The sequence below is a fragment of the Camelus ferus genome, chromosome 7 (assembly GCF_009834535.1).
Source record: "Camelus ferus isolate YT-003-E chromosome 7, BCGSAC_Cfer_1.0, whole genome shotgun sequence".
In the NCBI taxonomy this organism is placed as follows: domain Eukaryota; kingdom Metazoa; phylum Chordata; class Mammalia; order Artiodactyla; family Camelidae; genus Camelus; species Camelus ferus.
Genome location: NC_045702.1, coordinates 59,183,075 through 59,202,602, shown reverse-complemented (window position 1 = coordinate 59,202,602; position 19,528 = coordinate 59,183,075). Strand labels below are relative to the sequence as shown.

Below are 19,528 nucleotides of genomic sequence, written 5' to 3'. Positions count from 1 at the left end.
TGTAACTGAAAATTAATCAGGTCACCCCGTTGAGGCTAAGAACATGATTATGTGATAATGTTGCTCATTTCACACATGGAAAAATCCCAAGGCAGTTAGGGATTCTGTTGAGCCATTTGTATTTTTTAATTGCTTATTTAGATTTGACTTTTTAGAACTTGGTTTATATGTGGTCGCTTTCTGTGTGAGTTAATCTCTACATCACTCTGCCAGGTTTTCATACAATATCGTGCAGTGGAAAGAATGTTGGATTATGTCTCATCTTTCCTTGCAGAGAACCACCAAGTCAGGCATTTAAACTTTCTGAGACTCTCTTTGATCTGTAGGTAAGGAGAATCATACTCACTTCCAGTCATGTCATGAAATAACCTGAGGGAAACTGTGCTGAGCCTGGCACTTCACAAATAGTTTCCTTTCTTGGTCTACAGCTGGCCCCACCCTACCTACTTAACTACATTTCCTACTCACTTAAACCTGCAGCTCTTAATCTAGCAAGACATTTCTCCTTAATGTTCCTGCGATTCCAATTTTCACTTTTTGCCTTGGGTTATACTAATGTGGCCCCGTCCTCTTTACCTGATTTTTACTCATCTTTCTGGTCTAAAAGGCAAACATGTCCACACATAAACATCAACAAAATGGAAATGGATCATGTTATTTTATTTTACTCCTACCTCTAATACCTTTTCTTGGCTACATTTTTGTGTAGACAGCCATTCTTTAACTTGTGGATATCATGTGAAATGCATAAAATAGATTTACTGAAGTTTATCTATATAAAATTGATTTTTAATCCTACAAATATTCATAGGAAGAAATTTGAGTGATTCTTCATGTTGTATTTTTCTCTCAGCTAGGGCAGCTATTAAGAAGTATCTTGTGTCTTCATATTTGGTGAAATTCAGGCCATCAATAGCCTTTTGCTTGTATTTTCTGGATAGTAAAATGAGATTATTTAGTCAATGCTTCAAATAGTGTGATATGTGATGATTTTTAAACAACATGCTGTAATTTTCCGTCAAGGCTATTTTAAAAATAATATTGAGGCAAAAATGGAGTTTTTTTTGTTTTTTTGGTTTTTTTTTTGCCAACAGATTATGGTTTGGTAAATGATTTGTTAGGATTTAAGCAAAGCGCTTAGTGGTAAGGTGATATAACCAGAACACATTCTCAAGAGGTGAATTACATTTATCAATCAAATGAAAAATGTGTTTGAGTACTAGAACACATGTCAATCCATGTGATTCCTTGCCTTCAGTCAATGGAAGGTAAATCTAGCCAACTATGTTTGAGTGTATTTGTCAGCTTTGTTCACACGGTTTATATTTAAATTCAAAACTACTACCTTTCTTTGGAGGAGGGTAGGTAACTAGGTTTATTTATTTTTTTAATGGAAGTATTAGGGATTGGACCCAGGACCTATTGCATGCTAAGCATATACTGTACTACTGAGCTGTATGGATTTGCAGATACTAACTACTATATATAAAATAGATAAACAAAAAGTTTATACTGTATAGCACAGGAGACTATATTCAATATCTTGTAGTAGCCTATAATGAAAAAGAATATGAAAATGAATATATGTATGTATATGTATGACTGAAACATTATGCTGTACACCAGAAATTGGCACAATATTGTAAACTGACTATACTTCAATAAAAATATATATACAACAAAAACAAAAACCCCTGCTACCTTGATTTATTAGTTCCAAGCTGGAGACTCATCCTATCCTCTTCTAGAACATTCTCCATCTGTACTATTAATGTCTCTGTCTCATAAAATAAACCTTATTTTCTTTGTTTACTGAGACCTTATTCTTTAGAAAATAAAAAGGGAGCAGTGACACTATTTTGCATGGACTGTTATGATAGGGGATTTTTAGTGTTTTTTTCCCGGGTGGAAGACAGACATGCTCTCCCTGTGTTAGAGAAAATTACTTGGGGGATGGTCTTTAGCCCTTTGAGTTGCCCATCTATTTGAGAACCTGCTGAGCATGATTACAAATCACGAGTTGGTCTTGGGTTTTCCCAAGCTGGCTGCAGAGACAACTTGTCTAGGCGCCCAGTGAATAGCCACAGCCCACAGAGAATGTGTGTTTACCCAGACCTTTTCCATAGTTTACTTCTGAAAATTGGTTCGGCCACATGGGAATCTAGTTAGACTCTTGGAATTATAATCTTTGACTGGCAGTAGCCCAAAAAAAATTTTTTGTAGGATTTGGAAATCAGATTGGGGCTTAGAGAAAGAGCAAAGAATAGTAGGAGTCCAAATCTAAGCTTCTTTTAGGCCCACCTGAAATCCATAGGCTTTAAAGCATACGTTTCCATTACCAAATCATCCATTTCTACTAGATGGAAGTAGGGAGCAGAATTTTAGTGTGACAGTGAAAGATAATATTTCAGTTATGCAGCTCACTTGAAAGATAAAGGTATATGAAAACTTCCCTGTATATGATCCACTATTAAACTAGACATATTTCACTCAGTTATCTAGAAGAATAGATTTTTGTAGCATAAGGTCAATTTTATAGTATACACCTGTGTTATTTCAGACACAGATCAATGTCAGTGCAATGGTTGATAAACTGAAGTGTAAAGTTGATAGATAAACTCTATCCTTGGGAATCTTCATACTATTATATCTACATTTCTGAGTTCAAGAAGAGAACAATTAAGACATGCTTTATTTGAAAATGCGTTGCTTTTCTTGTTAAGGATAAGCCATAGTTACTAATAGAAAGAAAAAGCTTACCTATAGTAGAAACCTAGCAAAAAAAATGTGCTATGCAATGAAGAACTTCCTTTTCCAGTTCTAACATTCAGTAGCTGAAAGCAGATCGTTGCCATAAAGAAGTATTTACCAATTTTAAAAGGTCTTGGCCCATCATAGCTAGTGTTAGATTTGGAATATAGCTTTTGTTGCCAAGGTGACAAACACTTATAAATATAACACATCTTCTAATGTGCTTTTAACTCGGTATTTTTATGGCTTTTAAATCAGATACCATTAGCAAATATATTAGGTAATTTAGCTGAAAGACCATTTTCCTCTAACACTTTTTGTTACATTTCCCCAGGTATTTTAGTAAATGTCTGTTGTGACATTCTACTCCTGCTAGGCTTCCAATGTAGGGGGATACATAAAGTACATCTGGTAAAGATTAACATATATTACCTTGCCTTTTTTGTATTGATCACCAAAAATGTATAAAAGAGAGTTAAATTTATAGTCTCCTTGAAGAGCAGTCATTGTTCCTGTTGTTATTTTGGGGTCTATACCCACTCCCTCAAATAACAATCTGGTTTAAGATTCCATATACAGCGGAAAAGGGTTTGGGACAGAGTAAAACTATATGTTAACACTCCGCAAAACCTCTACACCTAAATGCTTTCTCTCAGATATCTAAAAAAGAAGGCTATGGGGAAAATAATTGCAGTAGACCATCTGGAGCCCTAGTATATTTACAAGTCAGTTTATTGTTCCAAAGAATAAATTCAGCAGTCCAAGCAGGGAAGGAATTAGCTCTAAATATATTCACTGGATTTTTAAAAGAAGACTTGTGAGGTGCGCAAATTTGTCACAGCAACGATTAAATCAGATGAGACATATTTAGTTTAAGCCCAAATTTGCGTTTATTATTACTGTATCAGAAATTCTTCTTAGAAGATTGTCCATTAATTCATTCATTCTCTTTTCTTTCATTCATTCAACCAACAGACATTTAAGAAGCATCAACCATTTTTCAAGCATTGGAGTTACAAAGATGAGCAAGTCCTGGCCCTTGAGAAGAATGTGATATCAGGAAAGAGGTAGGCAAATAAATGAAGTATTACAACACTCTGATAAGTGCTAAGGTAGAGACTGCACACAAGAAGGGGTCAGAGATTAGTCCCCCCAAAGGAAAGATTCTTTGCAAATTGTTTTTAGAGAATTAAGATGGAAAAGAGGAATATATATTTTACTTTACAGCAAAACTCTTGAAGTTAATGTTTTATATAGTGAATCAGGAACTGCGACTTCCTTGCTGTGTAATCCTGAATGCTTCTCTGTGCCTCAGTTATTCCACCTTTGTAATGTAGATAGTTATCCTTGCCGCCTGCATAGCTCATAGAAGACTGTTGGTAGGAATAATGGGATACAAGTGGTGGAGCTCTTTGAATTATTTGGAAAAGAAAAATGCTATGTAAACACACAGCATCCTTATTATTCCAAGCAGTAGCATTTTGGATAATTGCCTTATAATACTGCACCTTTGTGTGTGTGTGTGGTTTGTTTCTTTATAGAAAGTGCTAATGTTGAGTTTCTCTAATAACTTTGGAAGCAATTTTAATCCAGCAGACAAAACATAATAATCTTTAGAGTAAGTTAAATCCCTTTGTATTTGAGTAGATTTTGTTAATTACCAAGGTCTTAGGCAATCTTACCACCATTATGAAAAGCAGTGCCCAGTGATCCCCATTCTCTCAGTGAGTATCAGAAAGACACTATTGTGAACGGGCCAGAAGCTTCTTTACAATAGACGAGACACAGAGTGTGCATGTGTGTGTGCACATACACTTGCATGGTGTGTGTGCGCTTGAGCCTGAGGCTTGCCAGAAAGAGCTGGGAACGAGCTGAGACTGGCTAGCATACCTGAGGCAGCTGTTACACCATGGCGCCTAGATTCTTCTCTCAGACTCCAGGCTGGCTCCCCTCCTCCTCCTCCTCATTTTCCTTTTCTTAGTCTCTCTAACTCTGTCTCACCGTCTTTCTTCCTCCTCCCTGTGACTTAGTGGGAGATTTCCATGGCCTAAGACTATGCCCCAGTCCTAGTGCCCGGCATTCCAGGACTGTCTGGCTAATGGAAGAACCCCTACTGGTCAGGACATGAAGTCTCAGAGAAAAATGATCTTCAGCACTCTCACCTGTTTTATCTTTTCTTTCACCCACTCATTCTCTCTCTGTATTCTCTCTTTCTCTCTCTCTCTCAACCCCACCCCACCTCACACTCCCTCTCTATCTCTCTTTCTCTCTAGTTCTCACCTTGATTTTTGTGCTGGAGATTAGCCATGAATTACTTGGCAACCAGGGAAAGTGGCAGTTCAAGGCAGATCTGCTCTTGGGTTCTGAAACTTGCTTCGGGCTATCTCAACAAGACCCATCTATCAACTCGACCTGGGATTTGCCAAGGCAGTCCAGTCATTCATTTTATAGAAGAGGCAGCCTGTATTAAGGAGCCTGTATTAATCCTTCCTCTTCCCCTAGAAGTGTGCTGCTTAGAAAGCTTCCTCCAGGAACAGTGAGGTTACACAATAAATAGCTACATAGCTGGCTGCAGGAATTTAAAAAACTATACAAGAAACTTTACTTTTCAGTTTACTATGGCTTCTCATGGTTTGAAGTAGTTTTCCACAGGCCACCACTGGAATTGGACAGAATTAATATAGCCAACCAGGGTGAACTTTCCTAGGGAAGAATGCCAGTGCTAAACCAGCATGAGAAAGGCAAAGAACCCTAGGCCTTTGACAAGGGTATCACATGTATCACCACTGGAAAGGCCAATGATATTAATCCTAAGAGATGGTCTCTGGTTACATTTCATGGACTTGGAACCCACTGACAGAAAAGAGCAATTACTTATAGTCATATTTTTAAAAAATTTGACAAAAATCCTAATCATGGTATATTTAATATCTCAATTAATAAGCCTTCTACAATAGTAACATGTCAACTTTGGTTCAAGAAATCCACTCCAGTTGATAGTCATCCAGGAAACATCTTTCATGCCCACATATTAAATTTAATCTGCCACCCCTGCTTTATAAGACTTTGTATTCATCTGCTGAAGAAAAGATGCTTATTTTATCATTCGAACTTAACAGCTTGCTTTAGCAAAGCTGATAGGTAGGAGTTTAGAAGATATTCATTGAATGCCTATTTTGTATATTTACAAAAGAGGTAGATTTAAGGGAGTTACCCAAAAGCAATATGTTTTTTGTCCCACCATTATCCTATTGGTCTTCCTTTCATTCAACAGATTTATCTGTCATGAAGAATTTAAGTTTCATATTTTCCTCTGTCAGTTGTGAAAAGGCCTGTCAGCTGGGGCTTATACTACAGTTTGCCAAAAGGCCTATAGCATACAATGACAATACAATCTTATATTTGTGCTCCCAGTCTCCAGATAATCCCTCACTTTCCTCCTCTGCAGCCTGGTTATAATCGGGCTTAAGTTGCATATTCTGTTTTTAGCCAGATTTTGCTGATAAATGCTATCAGCAAGACTGAAATGAAATGCAGCAGGTTTAGCTCTTATTACCAGTGTAGAACGTGCCTTGGGAGTAGTGTGTGTCATACTGAGACAGTGGTTGTATAAAACCATTTAATTCACAGAAACTAAATAAAGGAATGTTAATGGGACTGGCTTTTATCTGCTGAAAGTTCCAAGGTCTTTTATTTGTGCACCTGAAAATACAGACCTTTGATTAACATTCCAGGAGATGTGCCAGAGATACCGGGCCATTTCCTATATCATTTCCGATAAGGATATAATCTTGAAAGAAAACTGTGCAAAGTCTTAACATTGGTCGATACCTTCAAATACAGGAGACTTTGTTTTTGGTGTTTTTATTTTCAGTTCACATATACCCCTAATGTAAGAAAGATATAAATTCCCCACATTTATACAAAAGCAACCATAGTCTTATTAAATTGAAACCATATAAATAGTTGGAGGCCTACAAATGATTCTTTTCATAACCTGCTGGGTCTGCAGCAAAATGTAAAGGACTGGTATATTAGAAAAATTCATCATTGCCTCAGCCAAGGAGAGGGAAGGGTTAATCATCATTCCAAGAACTCTGGAGTGAAACAAAAGCTTGCAGCCTGACACCAAAATAACATCACAATGAGAAGTGAAATTGCTTCTAAGGCTAAATTGCTTCATTTGAAAATTGTAGTGATACTGAGAACAATTATGTCACTTAAACTTTCACAGTTTTGTTTTTATAAATCAGTTGTAAAACTATCATGTGGTTTAACTGCAATTATTTAATAAGGGCATTTGTAATTGTCCAACATAATCAATTATGCTTCAATCAGGTTCTTCTCTGAAACTGTGTTTTTGTTAGCGGCTGAGTCATTCTTATGGTAATACATACTTTTTGAAAAAGCCAAATAAAATCATTGTTTTCCAGGAAAGTTATTCCCCACTCTGACTGCAAAGCACTTCCCCAACTGCAAACTGAGTCTTAGAGTTCTTTTTTTTCTCTCCTTGTCTTAAAAACTAAACATCTACTCAAAGCATGTGAAGAAAAAACATACTGCTGAATAATAGGGGAAGTATAAGTTAGTTCTTTAAGAGTCATGGTAGTGTTGTCAAGTATGTTTTCTAAGCTGAGACCAGGGCCAGAGGCCAGGGGAGCATGGAGTGGTGCATGTGAGTTACCCAGCAGGAGCCCATACAATGTTGGTACCACAAGTCGCAGATCATGACTTTGATTTTCTAAGGAGAGATTAATCATGGGCTGAGCCTAGGCAGGCTCAGGCCTCCCAGAGACTAGAGGATTTCTGTTGCTGTGTTGTGCAATTTGTGGGCTATTTAGTCCACTTTGGACTGCCTAGAGAGCTATGTTTTCCTTCCAGATTTCAAGTAAGTCTCTGCTAATGCCTTATCTCTGTGTTTTGCCTGGTTCATTCTGATCTCTGTACTTACTGGCTTGACCAAGAGTTTTCTCATGAAGCTAGGCTCTCAGCCTCTCTTTCCTTTCTCCTCCTTTTCTCTTCTTTAGACAGATTCTCCCTTACTTTGACTCCTGTTTTGTATTTTCTGATTCTCTAAAGATTCTCACTACTTCCTGGAAGATACCAATGCTTTTCCTCTCTCTGCTGTACATCCTTCCCTTAGAGCAGATGCTTCTACTTAAGAGCATTTCCTCATTTCAATCACTCTTCAAAAGAATGACTGAGTCCTGCTGGTGATATAAAATGTTTAGTTTCAGCCACATGGATTCAGCAGAAACTGGAGTAGGAATCCAAACAAAGGAGTCACCACACTGGAACCAGTGAATTTGTTGTTTCAAAATCCAAATCTGAGAGTATCACTTCCCAGTTTAAGAGCAGTCCCTGGTGTTCCTTTATCTTAAGCTAAAAGCCAAAGGTTCTGTGTGCTCTGTCCCAACAAGTTCTTGAGTTTTTCTCACACCTTCTTTCCCTTCACTTTTTGTCCTAACTACACAGGCCTTCTCTGTAAAATGGCCACTTTCTCTTCCAGCCCAAGGCCTGTACATCTGCTGTTCCCGCTGCTTGTGATGTTCACCAAACCAAACTGCATATCCCTTACCAGGCATGTTCTCACTCATTTCTCTTACCTCTTTCAGACCAAGCATCACTGCTTCAGGAAAACCAACACAGATGCCCTGAACCATGAACACATTCTCCCTGTTGTATGCTTATAGGATGACAGACTTTTCCTTCAAGTTCTTTTTCATACTTGTCATGTTATATTTATTTGTACTAATATTTGATAATTATCCCATTCTAATAGCTCCTCTTCAAGAGCAGGGGCTTTGTTTTTGCTTTGCCTGGTGTCTCTACACTCAGCAGGAACTCAGTTTATTTCTTCTGAATGAATAAACTCTTTGGGGTTCCTTGAAACTTTATATCAAAAAATAAGGGGAGCAGATTTCTTAAACCAGGGTCAGGCAGCAGGGTTGAAAAAACACCTTCATGTGTGTCCATGGAGAAATGCACAATGACAAACTGAAACTAGCCTAAGCATCAATAGAAGAACAAATAAGTAAATTGTGCTATGGTCACAAAGCATAATACTATGCAGCAGTTAAAAATAATGAGTTAGTATCATATGTGTCCACATGGCTAAATCCTCCAAAGATACACATAAAGAAAACTGTCAAAAAAAAAAAATACATGTTTGTTTATTTGTCTAGAGTCCATGGAAGAGTACTCAGAAACAAGAGCGACAATATAAGTAAGTACTAGATCTGGGGATGAAATTTAGGAAGTGTGGGAAGATGAGGCCTGCAGAGTTCTGTCATTCCTTTTCATGTCATTCCCCAGCCAGATTACAGTAAGAGGAATGTAATCAATCCCTGTTCTTTTTTTGGCCACATTGCTACTATTTACTTTCTGGGGTAGTCCTTAATTGCATGTGGGAACAAACATATCTCCAAAGGGTAAAGATTAGAGAATCATAATCATTTATAAATAGAAAAAGTAAAAGGAAATAAACTAGAGAATAATAACAATATAGAAGAAAATCAGTAATATACCAAAATAATAAACTTTAATAACTCTTTTCAAAATATTATACGGGACTAAGATTTTAAATATAGCAAGATACAGAAGATCTCAGAGGCCTAGTAGAAAGTTGAAAATTAAGTTAAATAGGTAAAAATTCTCCAAGACTCATACTCAACTCTAGAGTGGGAGACACTAGAAACAGAGAATCTAAAGCATTATGGCTTTATTCGTAGTATAAGCTAACTCTCTCCCTTTCTCTCTTTTTTTCTTCTTTTCTTTTCTTTTCTTTTCCTTTCCTTTTCTTTCTTTCTTCCTTCCTTCCTTCCTTTCTTTCTTTCTTTCTTCCTTTCTTTGGTGGAATTGGAAAGTTTTAGAAGCCACTCTTTCTCAAAATATATTCCGTACTCACTTTACTACAATACCTTCAAATCGTTTCCTTATTGACTCTTGAGTCAGTGCACTGAAGAACACTCTTAAACCTATAGGATTAGAATGACAAGAGTACCTTATTATTTTAGATTAGATGAGGAAACTGATGCATGGAGAGTTAAGGTAACTTTCTAAGGCCACCCAGCTGTCATGCAGCAGACTGGGTACTAGAACCCAGTACTCCTCATTTCTGGTCCATTGTTCTTTCCAGTGTTGCATCTAGGGGCCATGATACAAAACCTATATCAATTGTTAATGCTGCGGTTTGCATTTATTTAGCTATGTAGTCATTCAGCTGGTACCTGAGGGACAAAGACAAAGGAAATATCAGATAAAAACTGCCATATATATATACACATACACACACACACACACACACACACACACTGGAATATTGTTCAACCTTTAAAAGGAATGAAATTCTGACACATGATACAACATGGATGAATCTTGAAGATATGCTAAGTGAAATAAGCCAGATACAAAAGGACAATATTATATGATTCCGCACATATGAGGTACCTAGAGTAGTCAAATTCATAGAGACAGAAAGTAGAATGGTTGTTGCCAGGGGCTAGGGAAGGGGCAGAATGGGCAGCTATTGTTTAATGATTACAGAGTTTCAGTTTGGAAAATGGCAAGATTCTAGAGATGGATAGTGGTAATGTTTGCATAACAGTGTCAATATTCTTAATGCCACTAAGTTGTACACTTGAAAATAGTTAAGATAGCAGATTTTATTTTATATATATTTTAGCATAATTTAAAAGAAATCAGATGAGAAATCATGAATTATGGATTGTAACCCAAGAAGGCAAGTGTGGTAGGAATTATAGGCATACAGAAAGGACTAAGAAAGTACTAGATAATTGAGGTGGGTGTGAAGTGGAAAAGGGAGAAAGAGAGGAAAAGTGAAGGACCTATTGTCTAGACCAGCTGTTCAATAGAACTGTCTGTCATGGTGGAAAGGCTCTTTATCTGTGCTATTGTGGTAGCCAGTATACCCTAGCCACCTTTAAGTGTTTAAAATGTGGTTGGTTAGTGCGACAGAGGAACTGAATCTTTTATTTAATTTGATTTTTAATTAATTTACATTTAAATAGCAGAGGTCTGGGCATTCTATTATTGGTAATTTAACTTAAAGTACCTGCATTTCTGCTTCTTCTAGATCCCTTTCTATAAATTCAAGCACCATTCACGTATTCATTCAGGCACTTGTAGGAGATGTAGTATATCTCCTGTGTGCTAGATGCTTGCTAAGCAATAGGAATAAAAGAGAGTTAGAAGAATTCTCTACATTACTGGGAAATAAATAAGTGTAATCACTCTGACAAACAGTGTGGCCATGTGTCCTGAGGTTAGAAATTTTCATACCCTGCAACCCAGTGCTTCTACATCCTAAAGAAGTTTTCATATGTACTCAAGGGGACATGAACTCGCAAAATCATAAAAAGCTTGAAGATTAATGAAAAACAGATAAATCAGGCTTTGTTTATAAAACAATACCATGCAGTAGTTAAAATTAATGGAGGAGTGGCATACCTACCGATACAGCTAAACCACCAAAACACAACAGCAGAAAAAAATTCATTGTAGAAGGATACACATAGGATGATATCATTTTTAAAAGCCTTTTTAAAAAACTTGCAAAGTTATTCGTTATGGCTACATAGATACATACACATGTAGTAAATGTAAAATATGTGTGGACACGAGAGACAGCACATTCAGGGTAGTGGATACTTCTGCCAACCACACACCATATCTCAGAAATGGGTCTAGAAGCCTCTACTCCAGCAACAGGGGAGCAGACCTGGCCCCTGTCAAGGCTGTGACAACCACAGAACAAAAAATGAAGCCCCACTCAACAACAACAATCAGGGCAGGCTCTAATCACCACAATACCAACCACACCCCCAATAAAAGGAATAACAGCCAACACACACAGAAGAAAGATGTGGCAACCATCATACTAAGAATAGCCCTTGCAACAAAACTATTAGATGCACACAGTCTACACAGGAATGCTCCCACTTTAAATAAAAACAAACAAACAAAAAAACAGCTCAAGATCACAGTAGATAACTGATACTCCTAAATCCACAGAGCCAGAGAAATATAAGTAAAATGAAGAAGCAGAGGAACCACTCCCAATTAAAAGAACAAGAGAAGTCCCCTCAAAGAATGATCAATGAGATAGACCTCAACAATCAATTACATCATGACTTCAAAGGGGGTGAAGAAAGCACTGAAGGCAATAAGAGACTATGAATAGAGACAAAGAATAGTATATGAAGATATTTCATGCAAATGGAAATGACAAGAAAGCGGGAACTGCAATTCTCAAATCAGACAAAATAGACTTTAAAATAAAGTCCATAAAGAAAGACATTATATAATGATCAAAGGAGCAATACAAGATGAGGATATTACACTCGTTAACATATATGCACCCAACATAGGAGCACCTAAATATATAAAACAATATTTAACAGACATAGAGGGAGAAAATTGATTGGAATACAATAATAGTAGGAGACTTTAACACCCCACTAACATCATTGGACAGGTCTTCCAGACAGGAAGTCAGTAAGGCAACAAATACTAAATGACACAATGAAAGAGTTGAATTTGGTTGATATTTCTAGGACATTACATCCTCCCAAAACAGAATATGCATTCTTTTCAAGTGCTCATGGAACATTCTCTAGGAGACCACATACTCAGGCACAGAAGAAACCTCAACAAATGTAAGAGGATAGAAATCATTTCAAGCACCTTCTCTGACCACAATGCCATGAAACTAGAAATCATCGACAAAAACAAATGAGAAAAAAACGACAGCATGGAAACTAAGCAACATGCAACTAAAAAATCAGTGGGTCAATGATGAAATCAAAGAAGAGATTAAAAAATACCTTGAGAAAAATGACAGTGAAAACACAGCCACACAAAATCTATAGGATGCAGCATAAGCAGCCCTAAGAGGGAAGTTCATCGTGATACAGGTCTTCCTCAAAAAACAAGAGCAATCTCAAATAAACAATCTAAGCTACCACCTAAAAGAATTAGAAAAAGAAGAACAAATAAAACCAAAAGTCAGCAGAAGGAAAGAAACAATAAAGATCAGGGAGGAAATAAATAAAATAGAGATTTAAAAAAATAGAAAAAATTGAATCAAACCAAGAGCTGGTTTTTTGAAAGAGTAAACAAAATTGACAAACCTCTGGCCAGACTCACCAACAGGAAAAGAGAGAAGACACAAATAAACAAAATATGAAATAAAAATAGAGAAATTACAACCAACACCACAGAAATACAAAAAATTCGTAAGAGAATGCTATGAACAACTATATGGCAGTATTGGACAACTTAGAAGAAATGGACAAGTTTCTAGAAACATACAGTCCACCAAAACTGAATCAAGAAGAAATGGATCATTTGACAGACCAATCACTAGAGGTGAAATAGAATCAGCGATAAAAAACCTCCCTGCAAATAAAAGTCCAGGACCAGATGGCTTCATTGGGGAATTCTATCAAACATACCAAGAAGAGCTCATACCGATCTGTCTCAAACACTTCCAAAAGATTGAAAAGGAGGGAATACTCCCAAACTCATTCTATGAGGCCACCATCACCCTAATACCAAAGCCAGACAAAGGCACTACCAAAAAAAGAAAACTATAGGCCAATATTCTTGATGAACATAGATGCAAAAGTCCTCAACAAAATATTTGCAAATGGAATCCAGCATGTAAAAAAGATCATACACCATGGTCAAGTTGGGTTCATCCCAGAGACACAAGAATGGTTCAACATTTACAAATTAATCAGCATGATACACCACATCAACAAGAGAAAGGACAAAAATCACATGATCATCTCAATAGATGCAGAAAAAGCATTTGATAAAATTTAATACCCATTTATGATAAAAACTGTAACCAAAATGGGTACAGAGGGAAATACTTCGTATAATAAAAGCTACTTATGACAAACCTAGAGCCAGCATAACACTCAATGATGAAAAGTTGAAAGCCTTCCCACTAAAATCTGGAACAAGACAAGGATGCCCACTGTCACCACTTCTATTCAACATAGTATTGGAAGTCCTAGCCATGGCAGTACTATACATAGCAATACTATCTATCGAAAACCCTAAAGGCTCCACACAGAAGCTACTGATAAAAGAATTCAGCTGATAAAAGAATTCAGCAGATAAAAGAATTCAGCAATGTAACAGGATAAAGATTAACATACAGAAATCAGTTACATTTCTTTACACTAACAATGAAATATCAGAAAAGGAAAGTAAAGAAACAGTCCCTTTTAAATTGCATCCAAAAAAAAAATACTTAGGAATAAATCTGACCAAGGAGATGAAAGACTTATACATGGAGAACTGCAAAACACTGATTAAAGAAATTAAAGATGACTTAAAGAAATGGAAAGCTATCCCATGTTCTTGGATTGGAAGAATTAATATTATTAAAATGGCCATACTACCCAGGGCAATCTACAGATATAATGTAATGCCTATTAAATTACCCAGGACATTTTTCACAGAACTAGAACAAATAATCCTAAAATTTAAATGGAATTACAGAAGACCCAGAATTACCAAAGTAATATTGAAGAAAAAGAATGAAGCTGGAGGAATAACCCTTCCAGACTTCAGTCAATACCAGAGAGCTACAGTAATCAAAATAGCATGGTGTATTGGTACAAAAACATACATATGGATCAGTGGAACAGAATAGAGGGCCCATAAATAAACCCGCAAACCTTTGGTGAATTAATCTTTGACAAAGGAGGCAAGAATATACAATGGAGTAGACAGTCTCTTCAGCAAATGATGTTGGAAAAACTGGACAGCTGCATGTAAATCAATGAAATTAGAATACTCTATCATACTATACACACACACACACACACACACACAAACTCAAAATGGCTTAAAGACTTAAACATAAGACAAGACACTATAAACCTCTTAGAAGAAAACATAGGCAAAACATTCTGTGACATACATTGCAGCAATGTTCTCCAAGGGCAGTCTACCCAGACAATAGAAATAAAAGCAAAAATAGACAAATGGGACCTAATTAAACTTACAAGCTTTTGCACAGCAAAGGAAACCATAAGCAAAACAAAAAGACAACGTATGGAATGGGAGAAAATGTTTGCAAAAGGTGAGACTGACAAGGGCTTAATTTCCAGAATATATAAACTGCTCACAGAACTTCATAATAAGAAGACAAATGACCTAATCCAAAAATGGGCAGATGACTGAAACAAGCAATTCTCCAATGAAGACACAAATGGGCAATAGACACATGCAAAAATGCTCAATATCGCTAATTGTCAGAGAAATGCAAATCAAAACTACAATGAGGTATCACCTCACACCAGTCAGAATGACCATCATTCAAAAGTCCACAAACGATAAATGCTGGAGAGGCTGTGGACAAAAGGGAACCCTCCTACACTGCTGGTGGGAATGTAGTTTGGTGTAGCCACTGTGGAAAACAGTATGGAGATTCCTCAAAAGACTAGGAATAGACTTACCATATGACCCAGGAATCCCGCTCCTGGGCATATATCCAGAGGAAACTCTAATTCGAAAAGATCCATGCACCCCAATGTTCATAGCAGCACTATCTACAATAGCCAAGATATGGAAACACCCTAAATGTCCATTGACAGATGACTGGCTAAAGAAGTTGTGGTATATATATTATACAATGGTATACTACTCAGCCATAAAAAATAATAAAATAATGCCATTTACAGCAACATGGATGGCCCTGGAGATTGTCATTCTAAGTGAAGTAAGCCAGAAAGAGAAAGAAAAGTACCATATGATACTACTTATATGTAGAATCTAAAAAAATAATAATAGTAACAAATGAACTTTTTTACAAAAAGGAAGCAGACTCACAGACATAGAAAACAAACTTATGGTTACCAGAGGGGGAAAGTAGGTGAGAAGGGATAAATTGGGAGTTTGAGATTTGCAGATACTAACTCATACATATAAAATAGATAAACAATAAGTTCATACTGTATAGCATAGGGAACTATATTCAATATCTTGTAATAACATGGTGAAAAAGAATATGAAAACAAATATATGTATGTTCACGTATGACTGAAGCATTATGCTGTACACCAGAAATTGGCACAACATTGTAAACTGACTAAAGTCCAATAAAATACATATATATGAAAAAAAAAAAAAAAAGAAACTGATTGGGATTGGCTCAGGCCTGGCTCTGTGATCCAAGCCAGGGCAGTCATCTGTGTAAAGGGGGTGGAGTGGGGAGTGATGGAATGGAACAGGGAGAGACTTGAACCATGGGGACCCAAAAGGAAGCTCTTGTAAGTGTCTAAGTGACAGAGGTGGCAGCCTGAATTGTGGTAATAGCAATGAAGACATGGACGAGACTGGTTGATGGGATGCCATGGTTGACTCTGTAGGGCTTGGTGCCTGGTTGAGTGAAGGAAGTGCTCTTACCATAATAAAATAAAAACTTTTAACCTCTAATGCTGGTACTTAGTATACATTAAGTGCTTAATAAATACTAGTTTCTTGTCCTTTTCTTTACTCTTTTTCTTGCTACTGCTTAGACTTGCCTGAGAACATTTTAAGTAAATTGCTTTTGCCTCAAAATAAGCAAAGTACTCTTAACCACAGAAACTCTAGATTCCTAGAAAGCAGGAATCATATCTTACATTTTGATCCATCAAGTGTATATTGGGCATTTACTGTTTTCCTAACAAGCTATAGATTACCAACAGCTTGTAGTACAAGGCTGGTGCCTAGTAGGTGCCCAGTAAATAAATAAATACCTCCTGAATTGAAGTGCACTGCAGCACGGCCAATAAAAATAAGCATAAAATGCTTTATAATTTAGGTTGATACATAATCACTTTGTAACAACCTTGTTAAGCCTAACAACATCCACAGGCAATAACCATATCATTTTATAAGGAAAGGGAAATCGTTATTTGTTCAAGTTCACAGAAAGAAAAAGTCATTTTAGAGCCAGAAATAGATAGCAGTTAATCTAACTGTCAGTAAATATGGGGAAAGCTCCCAGTGGTATTTCAGTTATGGGCCCAGTGAGGCGTGAACAGACCATCCCTTAGGATTTCGAATACAGAAGAACAAAAATAAAAATAGAAGATTGCCTTTCATGTAGTAAGTCCCAAGTTCTCTAATCATATTCTAAGCAGCAACCAGAATAGAAGGCCTCGGGTCAGCAAGGAAGTAGGTTTGGCTCAGAGGAAGTCTGTCTAGGTTCAAGGGAATGGACTATACAAATGATGAAATGGGTCCATATCTTTAGGATCCTTTTTTATGACTGTGCTGAAAAATAAACTGATAGCATAAAGAGCCACCAAATAGGAAGGGGATCTGGTTTAGCTTATGTTGGGGACTTTCTGCTTAGATTTTGAAAAAAGCGTGGTTTAAGCCAGAGTCTAAGGTGTACTAAAACTTTCCACCTTAGAGATTAATAAATTGTGCCAATAAGTACTCAGAAGTGAGTTTGGTGAATTAGTAAAAAGCACTGGTGTCAAACTGGCTAATTGGGATATGAAGAAGATGTGGGAAGATAGCAAGTAAAAGAGAAGAGATGGCTAAATGAGGCAGAGTTTGAAACAGAGATATCTGTGGTATGCTAAGGTCAGAAGTTAAAACAAGAATAAAGTTAGAGACTCCTTTCTGGAGCAGATAGACAGGGAAGGGTAGGTTCCATTTCTCTCTGGACTATAGTGTCCTCATTTGCAAAATACATATATTATAAATGCATATATACAGAGGACATCCTCTGTAAAATTATTCCTCCTTTAAAAGATCTGTTGCTTTGAGATTCAGAGGTAATATTTGGGGTTGAGGGATAGCAGAAAAGGCGATTATGTAGTCATTAAGCAGAAAACCTGAAAAGTCAAGAAGTTAGACAGCAGGAGGGATTTCTCCCAGGAAGCAAAGTACAGAGCTAATCCTTGTGTTGTGGGTTGAACTGTGTCCCCCAAAATGAGACGTCTAAGTCCCAACCCAGTACCTGTCAATGTGACCTTATTGAAAATAGCGTCTTTGCAGATGTAATTGTGGGCCCTAATCCAATCACTGGAGTCTTTATAAGAAGGGGGAAGCTTGGACACTCAGCTATACACAGGGGAGAAGACCATGTGAAGATGGAGGCAGAGCCTGGAATTACGCAGCTGTGAGGCAAGGAACACCAAGGAATGCCACCAACTACCAGAAGCTAGGAAGAGGTAAAGATTCTTCCCTAGAACCTTCAGAGGAAACATGGCACTTCCAACACGTTGATTTTAGACTTCTGGACATCATAACTGTGAGAGAATAAATTTCTATTGTTATAAGTCACTCAGTTTGTGGTACACTGTTACAGCACCCGTAAAAAACTAATGCACCTTGCTGTCTGAAGGTGACTTCCAACTGAGTGTTTCCCAGTTTTATGAGTCAACTGAGAAAGTGAGTCTTCACACTCTATGTCCTCAGCTGAGACCCTGACATTAAACTCCCCTCAAATCCTACACTTTTACCTTGCCAGATCAGGAATCCCCTGGTGGAACAAGGTTTGGTGAGAGTGCTGTCATGGAAGACCTCTAGTGTGACTGGAGAGTTCAGGCTTGGCCTTCTGGGCCACATCTTTTCTGGGTCCTGAGGCTCTTGCCTCCTTCAGAAGCAAGAGCACACAAATACCAGCTTCATATTTTACTAGTGTAAGAGGCAGGTATGGTGTTTGGCCTAGTAGAGGAATAAGCATTGAAATAAGTAGTAAACGTTTTGAGTTTAGGGAAACCACTGGATCAGTGGCTGGGCTTTAGAGTCATTGAGATTTTAATAAACACCCAAATCTAGGTCCTACCTGCAGAGATTAGACTGAGGTACAGCCCAGGTACTTATTTTTTTTAAAAGCTCTCCAGTATTCAGCATTGAAAACTTATACAAGGTGATGACCTGGGTGATAAGAAATGGGGTCTATGATGGGTCCACCCAACTTCTTGCCACGTTATGTAGAAAGAAAGTTACTAATTTATTTAGATGGGTAATTATACCTAGTTCCTTACTGCCAGAGTTCTCTCAAAACTACTTTTTGTGTTTTAGATCTAACACCAAGCTTTTTCCCAAACTCCTCCTCCTTCATCCCCCATACCCAATCAGTCATCTCAACAGTTTCTTTTTTGGAGGGAGACCAGTCTATCGCATCATTCCTAACAGCATTATACTCATAATGACTGTACCAAATCAGAAGGCAACTTTGCTTTCACTCCCTCTGGATTCAGACTAGTTTGTATGCCCCCCTGCAGAGGTCATTTGGTATAAACAATTAATGTACATTATCACTCTCTCATTAGATGGTGATGGTGTTGAGAATTAGTAGTCTTTGTATGCTCATTTGCTCACTTTTATGTTGCATAAGAAAAATTGCAACCAAAGAAGGAAAGAGAGAAGGGAAGATGAGCCCTCACTGTAAATCTGCCTCCATGAACTTCTGGAGGTGCTCTGTATCTGGCTTTTTTTTTTTTTTTTTAATTATGACTAACTATTGTTGTATTTTACCCTGTTTTAAGGCACCACACTAAGCTCCTTGGATATATTGCCTCATTTAATGCTCACAATGCATCTCTGAGAAATGCATTGCTACTGGCTCTATCATACAAATTTTGGAATTTGCTAGTCAGTTGTAAAGTCAGTTCCATAAGAGGATATTTAAGATCTGCTCAGATCCATATCAATCTCAGTGCCATTGTTGTGGTGGATAACATGACCTAGAACTCGTGGTGCATCTAGAATTAAGTCCAGATCAGGTTTG

General features: G+C 37.3%; 1 long non-coding RNA gene across 2 annotated transcripts in view; it reads left to right on the top strand.

Moving 5' to 3' along the window:
• Positions 1-19,528, top strand: part of LOC116664966 — a 191,441-nt gene that overhangs the window by 61,847 nt on the left and 110,066 nt on the right. For both annotated transcript variants that reach the window (XR_004321533.1, XR_004321532.1), the window contains exon 3: positions 3,727-3,818. This is a non-coding gene — a long non-coding RNA (uncharacterized LOC116664966). The remainder of the gene's footprint in view (positions 1-3,726; positions 3,819-19,528) is intronic.